This window comes from Choloepus didactylus, chromosome 10 (genome assembly GCF_015220235.1).
Source record: "Choloepus didactylus isolate mChoDid1 chromosome 10, mChoDid1.pri, whole genome shotgun sequence".
NCBI lineage: Eukaryota > Metazoa > Chordata > Mammalia > Pilosa > Megalonychidae > Choloepus > Choloepus didactylus.
The window spans coordinates 53,077,739-53,091,257 of NC_051316.1; the positions used below are offsets into that span (position 1 = coordinate 53,077,739).

The window sequence follows — 13,519 nt, forward strand, 5'->3', positions numbered from 1 at the left end:
TTATAATTTTATGTACTCAAAATATCTCTCTATTTCTTTTATTGTTTTTGGCTTATTGTTAGGTTTAGATAGGAAGTACAGCTGTGAAGGATTTTTAGATGTAGAAATGACTGGAAATGCCCAGCTTCAGATGTGTATGAGGTTGAGTAAGAAAAGCATGAATAAGAACTAACAGCAGTGCATTTTAAAGAGGATACTTTTATACTTGAAAATATTTTAAGTCATTTTGAAGGAATAAGATCATTTTGAAGGAATATAAAGAGAAGCATGACATAAAAGTGAAGTAAAGGCTCAACATAGAATGTTTCCTGGTAACTGTTAGACTAACTTTGAAGTAATTTTTAGTTTTTGTTATGCCTCCTTTTAGGAACTTTTTTCTTCTTTAATTTTTGAGCATGTATTTCATTGTGGTCAGTATTAAAAGTGTTCAGTATGTGCTCAAGTTGTATACTGTTTGGGAGAAGGTTTTCTGTATTTGCCATTTTTCTAGTGGATTGTCATTTTTAAAAAGAAGTTTGTGGAAGTGCTGTGTTTTTTAGGATTTTCAACTCCTTGTTTGGTATATATACTGCAAGTATTTTCTCTCAGTTTGTCTTTTGGTTTTCTTTATGGTACCTTTTCTGAGGAGAAATTGAAATTTTAATATAATAGATCCATCTCTTTCTTTATTGGAGAAGTAGAAACTTGAATGACTTCAGGGCCAGGCAGCACTTTGGATGTATATAAAAATCCTGGTTATGTAAGATGGTAGGGAGAAGTGGAGACCAAGGGGACCTAGGGAGTGCGTGCCCTACCTGTGGAATTGAAAGTCAGGTGGGAATAAAACCACTGTATTAAGTCAAAATATGGACCCAGACAGCCAATTTGTGTGACCTCTGTTCTGTGGATTTTGGATTTCCTATTTTGCATAAGAAAATTTTTCCATCCCAGATGAAAATCTCTGTAAGCGTTCCTCCAGTATTTTTATTGTTTTGTTTTTTATAGTTAGATGTTTAATTCATATATAATTTAATTTTCTAGGTGGTGTGAAGTACTGCTAGTTATGCCAGTGCCTTTTGTAAAGACATATTCTTTTTTTTTACTGTATTGAAATGCTATAATTGTCGTATTAAGTTCCTATGTATACGTGGATTTATTTCTGGATGTTTTGTTCCACTGATCTGAGCGTATGCAAATACTATTTTGGTTACAGTTGTTTTATAGTAAGTTTTAAGATATGGTGGGGTAAGTTTCTTCCTGTTATTTTTCCGGCAAGTATAATATATGAAGAGCTCTGATAAATTATTAAAAGAAATACCTTTGAAAGAGGTACAAACAGAAACAGACAATTTATAAAGAAATATGCATGGACAACAAATATACCAGTCTCATCAATAATGATAATCCAATTAAAATAAGACGATACCTTTTTATTTGTTTATTGGTAGTTGTGATTGTTCTTGAAAGCTTGTTGGAATGGGCGTTTTAATGCACTAGTTTAATACACTAATATTATATTAGTGTAGTATAATATTTCTGTTGGTTAGTTTTAATTAGAAACTATGCAGGAAAGAAAATCCCGTTTACAACAAGAACTTTACAAAGCCTATCAAATACATTCAACAAGAGTCTAACAGAATTTATGTTTAAAAATATTTATCTTTTGCATTTAATGTTGTTTATAGGAGATACTCATATAGTTATATAGTCAGTGAGACTCTTGGATTATCCCAGAGATTACTCCTCTTTAGTAATTCGAAGAAGAGTGTCTTTTAGAACTAATAAAGGTTTTATAAGTGTATTTTAGATGAAGAGTTTGTGCATGCACATGTGAAGAAAGACCAGCATATAATCGACTGTTTTTTTTTATGTTCCGTCTTTTGTTTTAATGTATCAGCTTCAAAGAGGCTTTTGTCTTTGGCAAACACACTGAGTTTCAGCTAATGAAAGTATAACCATCCCCCCCTTCCCATAAAACACTGATGACAGTGTGAAAAGAATGTATTATAGTTTAATTACTCTGGTTTTAAAACACGTAAAAACCCTCTATACAAAATTTAGACCATGGCTTTGTACTAAATGTGTTAACACAATAGCTTCTACCATTTCAGACTTTATAAAATTTTCATCTGATGTTTATATTCAGGTGAAATGTGCAGCATAATGGATTATGGTGTGAATATATAAAAAATTTAAACTATCTTTTTAAAACTTTTTTCCTGAATTTACTTTTCTGATACATCTGGAATCCACTTTTGTTGTACCACATGAGTAGGACCTTCCGTTTTTGATCACTGAGGAATAAACATGATCTCTTTGAAGACCATTCTTAATACCAGAATAAAAGAAAACTTACATGTTCATTCAGTTTAATGTAATTAAAATTAATGTAAGAGGTTTGAGGTTTGAGGAAGAACAAGTTTTGGACCATGTCATCTCCTTTTGTTCTGTTTAATAGCCAAAGTGCACAGTACAGCACTGTAGCAGACACTGTCAGTGCCCCACCCTTATCCCATGAGACCTTCAGTGTGTTTGCAGCAAACTTCCTACTGTTAGCATTTACATCTATATCTGCTGCTCTTTTCCCTGGAACTGTGGGAAGCCATGTTTCCAATGCTTGTTATGAGCCAGAAGTGCTATGGAATTAACTCTCCCTAGTAGCAGCTCTCAACCAGTACTTCTCAGGCAAGTTGGTATTGTATAAATTCTATAGCTCATTCCTTGGATGGAATAATTCGGAGGCATTATGTTTTTTCACTGTTTCTTAGAGCTTCTCTGTGGGGTTAAGCTTCATTTGCTCACTGTGGTAGCTGGCTTGATAGTACACTTTTATTTGCCATCTTCCCTTTTCTGTATCACTTCCCAACTTTTATACCCATGTTACCTGCACTTCCAAAATAATCTATTTTCATGAGAATTCTTGTGTCAGGGTTTGCTACTAAAAATATCCAAGCTAAGACAGCATGTGTTTGGTGATGGTGTGACCAAACTTCACTGAGAATAACATCCAGCAGTTTTGTTTCTCATCATGTATGAACTGCCATTTTTTTCACCCTCACTGCCTAATAAATGAGAGGAAAAAATGTCCTAACATAGTCTCATAATATGTGAAGCCAGGGAAATTGTCAGTTCCTGAGTGAGATTGTTTCAGATAGATTATCACCTTTACTCTGTACAATAACCCTATGAAAGAATGGCTGTTATATTTTTAATTTTTTTATGAGTTGTGGAAACTGAGACTCAGAAAGATTAAATGACTTACTTAATTAGCATTAAACTTAATATATTTTGTGACATTCATTTATCCATGTTTTGATACATTTTGCTCTGGTTTATTCATGTAAATTTGTGTATAATAGTCCCACTCCATGAAGGTCCCATGATTTATATACCACTTTCTCTACTGATGAACATTTAGGTTTTTTCTTTTCTTTTATTATTACAAATAATGCTTCCATGAACATTCTTTAATGTGTCTCCTTATGTGTTAGTACATTCTCTAGGGTTATAAATATAAATGGAATTTCTGGGTTGTAGAATATGTATGTCTTCAGCTTAATTAAGTGTAGCCTATTGATCCCCCAATACAGTTGAGTTCTACTGATTTTCATTCTCTCTACCACACTTGGTATATTTAGACTTTCAAATTTTGCCAATGTGATGGATGTGATATGGTACCTTACTTTTTTATTTTGTTTTTTTTTAATTTAATTTTATTGAGATTGTTCACATACTAAACAATTTTCCAAAGATCCGAAGTGCACAATCAGTTGCCCACGGTACCATTATACAGCTGTGTATCCATCACCACAATTATATTTTTTTCAATTTTTAGAACATTTTCATTGCTCCAGAAAAGAAATAAAGACAAAAAAAAAAAAAAAGAAAAAGAAAACTCAAATCCTCCCATACCCCTAACCACCCCTCCTCCATTATTGACTCATAGTTTTGGTATAGTACATTTGTTACTGTTGATGAAAGAGTGTTGAGATACTACTAACTGTAGTACATAGTTTGCAAGAGGTATATTTTTTTCCATATGTAGCCCTCTATTATTAACTTCTGGTTATAGTGTCACACATTTGTTCTAGTTCATGGAAGAGATTTCTAATATTTGTACAGTTAATCACAGAGATTGTCTACCACAAGATTCACTGTTTTATACATTCCCATCTTTTAACCTCCAACTTTCCTTCTGGTGACATATGTGACTCTAAGCTTCCCCTTTCCACCACCTTCACACACCATTCAGCACTGTTAGTTATTCTCACAACTACTGTCACCTCTGTCCATTTCCAAACACTTAAGTTCAACCTAGTTGAACGTTCTGCTCATAATAAGCAACCGCTCCCCATTCTTTAACCTCTTTCTATATCCTGGTAACTTATTTTCATGTCTGTGAGTTTACATATTATAATTATTAGTTCATATCACTGAGATCATGCAATATTTGTCCTTTTGTGTCTGACTTATTTCACTCAATGTAGTGCCCTCAAGGTTTCTTCATCAATCTATTTTTTTTAAAAGATGGTTTTGTTCACCCACCATACTTTACATCCTAAGTAAACAATCGATGGTTCCCTGTATAGTCATATATTTATGTATTCACCACCATCACCGTTATCTACATAAGGACATCTCTATTTATTCCACAAAGAAGGAGCAAGAGTCAAAGAAGGTAGAGAGATAAAAGAAAAAGAAAAAAAGAAAGAAAAAAAACCATGACAGCTAAAAAGCAACAAAAGGAAAGACAGAGTTAACCTAAAGTAGAATAAAAGAGTCAGACAACATCGCCAATGCCAAGAGTCCCATAACCGTCCCTTATGTCCCCCTCTTAAAGGCATTTAGCTTTGGTATATTGCCTTTGTTACATTAAAGGAAGCATAATACAATGTGTCTTTTAACTATAGTCTCTAGTCTGCATTGATTGTATTTTTGCCCCAATACCACCCTATTTTTAACACCTTGCAATGTTGACATTTATTTGTTCTCCCTTATGTGAAAGCATATTTGTACATTTCATCACAATTGTTGAGCACTCTAGGTTTCACAGAGTTACACTGTCCCGGTCTCTATCTTTCCTCTTTCCTTATGGTGTCCCACATGCTCCTAACCTTCCTCTTTCAACCATACTCACAGTCATCTTTGTTCACTGTACTTACATTGTTGTGCTACCATCGCCCAAAACCGTGTTCCAGACCTCTCACTCCTGTCTTTTCCTATCTGTCTGTAGTTCTCCTTTAGTATTTCCTGTAGTGCAGTCATTGTCTGTCAGAGAATCTTGTGAACTCTCCCTCATATTTGAAGGACAGTTTTGCTGGATATAGGATTCTTGGTGGTTTTTCTCTTCCAGTATCTTAAATATATCACATCACTTCCTTCTTGCCTCCATGTTTTCTACTGAGAATCCACACATAGTCTTATCAAGCTTCCTGTGTATGTGATGGATCACTTTTCTCTTGCTGCTTTCAGTATTGTCTCTTTGTCTTTGACGTTTGATAATCTGATTATTAAGTGTCTTGGCGTAGGTCTATTCAGACCTATTCTGTTTGGGGTATGCTATGCTTCTTGGATCTGTAATTTTATGTCTTTCATAAGAGATGGGAAATTTTCATTATTTCCTCTATTTTTATTATTTCTTGGATCTGTAATTTTATGTCTTTCATAAGAGATGGGAAATTTTCATTATTTCCTCTATTTTTGTTATTTCCTCTATTGCTTCTGCCCCTTTCCCCTTCTCTTCTCCTGGGACATCCCTGACATGTACATTCATGAGCTTCATGTTGTCATTCAGTTCCCTGAGACATTGCTCATGTTTTTCCATTCTTTTCCCTATCTGTTCTTTTGTGTGTAGTACTTCAGGTGTCTTTTTCTTCAGTTCCTGAGTGTTTTCTTCTGCCTGTTGAGATCTGCTGTTGTATGTCTCCATTGTGTTTTTTTTTTTAATTCCTTTTTGTTGAGATATATTCACATACCATGCAATCATACAAAACAAAGCATACATTCAGTTGTTTACAGTACCATTATATAGTTGTGCATTCATCACCAAAATTAACCCTTGACATTTTCATTACCACACACACAAAAACAATAAGAATAAAAGTCAAAGTAAAAAAGAACAATTAAAGTAAAAAAGAACACTGGGTGCCTTTTTTTTCTTCCCCCATTTTTCTACTCATCCATCCATAAACTAGACAAAGGGGAGTGAGTGTGGTCCACATGGCTTTCTCAATCACATTGTCACCCCTCATAAGCTACATTTTTATATAATCGTCTTCAAGATCCATGGGTTCTGGGTTGTAGTTTGATAGTTTCAGGTATTTACTGCTAGCTGTTCCAATTCATTAGAACCTAAAAAGGGTTGTCTATATTGTGTGTAAGAGTGCCTACCAGAGTGACCTCTCAGATCCTTTTGTAATCTCTTTGCCACTGAAGCTTATTTCATTTCCTTTCACATCCCCCTTTTGGTCAAGAAGATGTTCTCCATCCTACGATGCTGGGTCTAGATTCCTCCCCAGGAGTCATATTCCATGTTGCCAGGGAGATTCTCCATTGTGTTTTTCATCTCTTGTGTTGTGCCTTTCATTTCCATAGATTCTGCCAGTTGTTTTTTTGAAACTTTCAGTTTCTACCTCATGTTCACCCAGTGTTTTCTTTATAGCCTTCATCTCTTTTAGTATATCGCCCCTGAACTCATTGATTTGGTTTTTGATTTGATTTAGCATACTTCTTTGAAAATCTTTAGTAGATTGTTTCATTAAAGTGAAACAATATCTCAACTGTATCTTGACTGAGGTGTAAGTTTCTTCCTTTGACTGGACCATATCTTTGTTCTTCCTAATGTAGATTTTAGTTTTCTGTTGTCTTTGCATCTGTTTCCTTGGTTACCCCAGTCAGATTTTCCCAGACCAGAATTGGGTTCAGATTTCAGAATGGGGTTATATTCAGTTTCAAGTCTCCCTGTGGGTGTGTGAGAGATCGACAGACTTTCCTGTGAGGTTTCTAGCTGCTGTGCTTTTCCTAACCTATCCAGCATGTGGTGCCTGTCAGCCTGTCACTCCCAACTGGTGTAAGGAAGTGTGGCCCCTTTAGTTTCTGTTTTGGCTGTTTTCCCCCAGGCTTTTGAGGTCTGATTCTGAAGGGAAGATAGGTAGTAGAGCTGGGCCCCACCTCCTTCCTCTTAGGGAAGATACACCCCCTAGGGACTTCTCATATGCATCTGAGTAGCTCCTTTGTCTCTCTGACTCTGTTATCTCCACCTTTGTCTGGGTCACAGGGCTGCAAACTGAAAATGGCTGAGGCTCTCTCTACTGAGCCGCTCAGGTTGAGAGAGAGAAAAGGGGACAGAAAGCCCCCTTTCAGAGCCAGTCCACTGCCCCCCAATTTTACTCATTGGACAATGGTAACACCCAGTCTTCTGGGCTCCCCCTCCCAGGACAGATGAGTCCTCTAGTTCTTTAATGTCAGTTGTCACTAAAAGCCTCTGTCTGCTTGTTAGGGGTTTGTAGCTTGTATTCAGCAGTCCACATTTGTTAATTAAAACCCCGGTTGGAGTTGGGCTAAGCTACATTCGCTTGCTGAGAGAGTGCTGCTTTCTACCACAGTGAGGTTTTGTAGCTCAGCCTGCTGTGGGGGGAGGGGGCTCCCAGCATGATTCTGCAGCTTTTACTTACAGATTTTATGCTGTGATCTAAGGCATTCCTCCCAATCCAGGTTGGTGTATGATGTGTGGACAGTCATGGTTGTTCCCTAGCAGTTATTCCAAATTATTTACTAGTTGTTCCTGGTTGTGCATTTGTTGTTCCAGGGGACTGACTAAATTCCACTCCTCTCTATGCAGCCATCTTGCCTAAAGTGTATCTTTAGTAGTTCTTTTAGTAAAGAATCTGGGGGTTGTTTAACATTTTGTCTTTATATGGCTTTAAATGTCTGAAAAATACCTTTTTCTCGTTCTTGAAAATTGGCTTCCTGGCTTATTTTCCCTCAGCAGTTCGAAGATATTACTCCATTGAGGCTGCCGAGAAGATGTCAGTTTAATTTTCATTCATTTGTGGATAATGTTCCTTTTCTGTTTGGTAGCTATTCACTTTTTCTCTTTGTGCATGTTGTTCTGAAGTTCTTTATATTGCTTATGATATATTTAGGTGTAGATTTATTTTGATTTATCTTGTTTGATATTCAGAGTGCCCTTTTGACATCTGATAATGTCTTCATTTGGTTTTGGAAAATTTTCAGCCATAATTACTTCCAATGTTTCTTCTTCCGTAATGCCTATTAGATGTAATATGGGGCCTCATGATCCTTTCTCCATGTTTTTAACTACACTTTCTAAAACTTTATGTCTTTGTCTCTCATTGCTGCTTTCTGAGTGAATTTCCTAGTACTGCTTTCCAGATTACCAATCCTTTCTTCATCTGTTTCCAGGTTGTTGTTATCCCATATATTCTGCTGAAATTATTTTCTTTTGTAATTTCTTCTTCTTTTCATGAATGTTAACCTTTCCCTTGTATCTTGGAGCATCACAGACATATTTAGAAGTTTCTATCAGACCATTTAATTATTTGTTTGATTTTGAGTGTGTCCAGGCATTGATAATATAAAAAGTTCCCTGTGTTATTTCAGCTTGTAGCTTGGGGTGAGAATCATGACTTTAAATTGTTTCAGTTTAGTGTACAAATGAATACCTCATTATTTTAGAGATGAAGGCAGTCAAAGAAGAAATGCAGTGAAGCCTAAGAACTCACACTGTGTTAGATTAGATAGGGGATAAGAATTGGGATTCTTGCTTCTTAAATTAGACTGTAAATTAAATGTTAAAAAAAATTGATATTATGTGAAAAGAAAAAGGTATCTTTCATAAGTTCTTACAGTGTATTTTTTCTTGCAAATTATTTAGTTGTTCAATTTAAGTGTTCTAAAGAAGACTTTTGTTTGATTAAATATTTTACATTTGTAATGGTAGCAGTATTGGGCATCTTAAAAGTATTCTGTTCAGGATATTTTAAGGGATAATTAGTGACATTTTGTTTTTTGACTTAATAAAAATGAATTAAATTTTTATCATATTTGGAGATCAGTGTCTTTAGAACGAAAAATTCATAGTAAATTTTATGAACTACTTCAGCTGCTAATTAACCTGCCTAAGAGAGATGAATTGTAAAACAGTAAACACAACTTGGAACTCAATTTCCTTAAGTTTTCTATTGGACGATCTGAAAACATTCTTATTTATAAATGCTGGATAAAATACAACAAATATCCTTTAAAAAAGCTTTTTTCTTATGGAGAATTTTGAACACAACAAAAGTTATGTTATGTTGGAACAGCTTAGGGCCAATTTTGGGTTAGAGGGCACAGAGCCTACTCACAAGACCACCGTTACTTCTGACACCAGCTGCAAGTTTGAAGGATTTCCCAAACCATCCTCAGGATTGATATTAGACTAACAGAACTCACTGAAAGCTCTTATACTCATGGTATGGTTTATTACAGGAAAAGCATATGGATTAAGATCAGAGAAAGGAAGAGATGCATAAGACAGGAGTCCAGGAGGATTCTCATTGCCCTCTCCCCCTGGAGTCGGGATGTGTTACTTCCTGGCATCGGTGTATTATATTATCAAGCCTCTGTGTTCAGAATTTTTACTGGGGCGTGATTAATTGATTGACTGTATCTGTGGCTGATTTCAATCTCCACGTCACTGATATTGCAAGACTCAAACTTTTCCCCCTCCCTCCTCAAATCACATGGTTGATCTTTCTGGCCTGGCCAACTCCTACCCTAAGACTATTGGATGTGGCCAGCCCCCACCCTAAACAAAGACCCTCCTTTTAGGTATTGCACAGCAGCCGAGGGCTAAGGTCAGATCTCTCTTTGGGCAAGTTCTTTACTACATAATGGTATAATGAACTCTCATATGCTCATAAACTCTTGAATATATTCATACTTACAGTCCTTATAATCTTTGCCAATTCTGTGCTATCACTTCCTCTACTACTGTGATATTTTGAAGCACATCCTAGATATCATTTCTTCCAATAATATTTCAGTATGTGCCTCTAAAATACATGGACTCCTTTTCTTAAGAAAAAAATTACAATTCCTTAATATCTTTAAATATCCTGCAACTGATCAAATTTCCAATTGTATGATATATAAATGGTTTTTCTTTTTATAGTTTTTTTAAAACTAGGATCCAAATAAGGTCCATATGTTGTGACTTTAAAGTCTTATCTTTTTTTGATAATTAAATATTTTTATTTGACATCCCATTTCAGTCTCACATGTATTGCATAAATTTTTTTTTTAATGAGAAACTTCAGAATTGCATGTTAGTTCCGCTGATCCCCCTATCATTTTCTATTTACAATCTAAGTCTTGCACTGTCCTTTCATAATCAAAGTTGATATCCAAGAAGAAAACAGCTACTGGTCTTTTTCCTTACAGCAACATAGGGATTGTGTGTACATAAAACATGTTGGGCAGGTTCATGTTTAAATCATTGTTTCTAAGGTAACATTTGGTTTAGTGGATATATATAATGAATAAGGTCCCATTGTAAAAGAAACTTGAATGTATTCAATAGGCCAGGTTGTTTAACCTGGCTGCATCAGTAACCAGGTGCATTATTTGCCTTATGACTGCAAAGTGCCAGAATTTACAGTTTGAGTGTGGGAAGGCACCTTAGATACATCAGTGTAACCCCTTCCTTTCCATTTTACAGATGAGGAAAGGGGTTCACGGAACATAGGTGAATGGCAGAACAGGGATGAAAACACAGGCTCTCAGAACTAGGCACTTTATTATGCTATATTTGTTTATCCCCATAGACTGTCAAATAGGTTTCTAGTATTTAAATAAAATTGTGCTCTATGGACAAAAATTTTTCTCAGTCTGAGGTGCCAGAAAAAAAATGAATTTTTATTATTTAAGTTTCTTCTGCATAACTTTTTCAGTCTAGGTTCTAATTAAGATGGGGACAATTTTGATCTGTTATTCCACTAAAGTTTAGGGCATTTACTTTAGAAGTTGAGTTTTGGAGTTAATGTGAGTAGGATGGGCTTCAAGAATTATTTATCTTACATGTCATTTCTCTCTTTACCTGTAACTTACATAATTACCTGGTTTCAAATTTAATGCTTTATTTATTTCATAAAATATGATACCAGATACCGTAATAGGCCAGAGTGAAATAGTGTAGTTTTAACATCCCAATCTGGAAGGGTTTTTTTTTTCCCCCAGTAAAAGATGATATAAATTATATGGAGAAATATAATATTAAAAGACATTCAGAAGTAGCCCTTGTTGTTAAAAGCATTTAAGAAGGCAGCAGGGGGGAGTGATGTGTTAGACTCCAAAGAGTTTTATCAGCTTCAAAATTAAAAACCATTTTCTAAGATAAAAGGAATGATTAATACTACAAGAACAATTGATACTGAATTTTATAATGGAATGATTCACATTAGTCTCCAACTGAAAATGATAGCGCTTATTTAGTTTCCTAACAAATAATGATTTTGTCCTCTCACTGTAAAATTCACGTTTGTCATTTATAATGTTGCCTGGATTATCAGAACTAGCAGGCTTACTGGGGAAGTGTAGATTCTGGTAAACCCAAGTGAACTATTCTTATTGAGCAATAAATCACTGACGATCAGGTAAGGTAGAGGAACCCCTACGGATACCAGCTGATAGGTTAGTCTTTGATGGCCATGGTCCAGAGGAGCAGCTGATTGGTTTTCAGTCACTGCTGCCTTTCACCCTCACCTGCCATCTTGATTTCCTTATTTTCCATTTACATTTGCTTACTTCCCTTCCACCCCCATTACTTATTTATTTATTTAAAGGGTACAAAAGAGCTTATAAGGCAAAAGAATCCAGTCACAATGAGAAACACTATCCTTCCTACTTTAGTCTTTCCACAGAGGGAGCCAGTTTTGACTCTGGTAACATCTGGTGGTTACTTCTAAATCTCTTAATACAATTATACCACCCCTTGTCTCTCCCTGTTCCCTCAACTTACTCATTTCACTATTTTTACTTTTTATATTGGTTATCTTTGTAACATAAAGTAATATATCTATAACTATGTCTTGTACCAGCAACCATAGGCAATATTTGTTGACTTCTTACTTTGTAAGATTAATGTTCCTCTCCTGTGCTGGTTTGGATATACTGTGTTCCTCAGAAAAGTCATGTTCTTTGATGCAGTCTTGTGGGGGCAGACTTATTAGTCTTTTGATTAGGGTGGAACCTTTTGATTTAGTGTTTCCATGGAGATGTGACTCACCCAACTGTGGGTAAGACCTTTGATTGGGTTATTTCCATGGAGGTATGGGCCCCACCCATTCAGGGTGGGTCTTGATCGGTTTACTGGAGTACTTAAGAGAGCTCAAGAGCTGATACAGATCTGATGCTTGGAGATGCTTGGAAATGCTTGGAGATGCAGACAGAAGGATGTTTGGAGATGCTAAGCTAAGAGATAAAGCCCAGAGTTTGCCCTGGAGAAACTAAAAGAAGACCCCCATATATTTAGAGAGAAACGCTACAGGAGAACCAAGCAGAGAACTGAGAGAAGCTAAGAGAGACAGAAGGCCAGAGACATTTTGAAGAAAGCCATTTTAAAACCAGAACCTGGGAGTAAGGGATCAGCAGATGCCTTCCAACTGACAGAGGTGTTCTGGACACCACTGACCTTCACTGAAAGGTCAATGAAGAAAGACTAAAGTATGCTCTTGTTGATGCCTTAATTTGGACACATTTATGGCCTTAGGACTGTAAATTTGCAACCTAATAAATCCCCTTTATAAAAGCCAATCCATTTCTGGTATTTTGCATAATGGCAGCAAACCAGAACATCTTCCATACTTCTCTTTAACTATCTTCTTTCCTTTCACCTTTTAACCTCTAACATTTCTATTTTTCTGTTAAGATTAATATTTAGATTCTCTTCAGTAGCCATAATTAACACTTTAGTGTTTTGTAGGTGATTTTAAGTTTGAAACAATGATAAAAGTGGGCACCCAGCTTCTCAAATTCCAAACCAAGAAATCATCCTTGACTCCTTATGAAACTGAATACTGGGAATCTTCCTTTTAATTGTCCCAATAGGTGCTTCAAATGCTAATTATCTACAAATAAATTCATCTTTCTTTTCTAATCTACTCTTCTTCCTTTTTCTCTATCTTGGTGCATAGCACTACTTCTTATTTATGTAGTCACTCAATCAGAAATCTGGGATTCAGGTTAGAGTCTTCCCTTTCTCTCATGTCCAAGTGGTGATCTTCTAAGTTTAAGTCTTTGTCATCATTTTATCTTAGAATCTGTTATAATAGTAGTCTTCCAATCCTGCCTCCAGCATTTCTTCCCTTCCCTGATGCCAGAATGATTTTAAAGCCCAATTTGATTTATATTACCTCCAGGAAGCTTTTCGGTCCTTTCCCTTTCTCCGCAGGATTAACTGCTTAGCATGGCCTTTGTTCTTATTACTCTTTTTGCTGGGAATGCTCTTGTTACACCTAAATATGTTCCAAATTTCAGA

The 13,519-nt window shown here is 35.7% G+C and overlaps 1 protein-coding gene across 5 annotated transcripts in view; it reads left to right on the forward strand.

The window, feature by feature from the left end:
* Positions 1-13,519, forward strand: part of JAK2 (Janus kinase 2) — a 209,385-nt gene that overhangs the window by 20,679 nt on the left and 175,187 nt on the right. The gene's annotated exons all lie outside the window — the stretch shown is intronic.